We start from the raw sequence: 330 nt of genomic DNA, 5'->3' as shown, positions 1-330 counted from the left end.
GTATGATTATATAGTTTCAACATGATATTAAAAAAGATAGATCCAGCTGATAAGAAGAGAGGGCATATGCATAAGAACACCCACACTTGCAGAAAATACCCACTTGTCCTTGCTTCAATGACTGGATGATCAGAGCTCAACCAGAAATAAAAAGAAGAGGGGGGAAAAAAAATAGTATTCTCATACAATTTGATGAACTTGACCTACACCTATGGAAGCAGTAGCTCAAAAGAGGGAATAAATCCCTACAGCAAGAATCATTTCCACCCCGTCCACACACACAGTAGACAGGGATGGGCAACTTGGACATTGGCTACCCAAAATGGGGGG

Source organism: Chrysochloris asiatica, unplaced genomic scaffold (assembly GCF_000296735.1).
Source record: "Chrysochloris asiatica unplaced genomic scaffold, ChrAsi1.0 scaffold00039, whole genome shotgun sequence".
In the NCBI taxonomy this organism is placed as follows: domain Eukaryota; kingdom Metazoa; phylum Chordata; class Mammalia; order Afrosoricida; family Chrysochloridae; genus Chrysochloris; species Chrysochloris asiatica.
Note: the sequence above shows the minus strand (reverse complement) of the source record.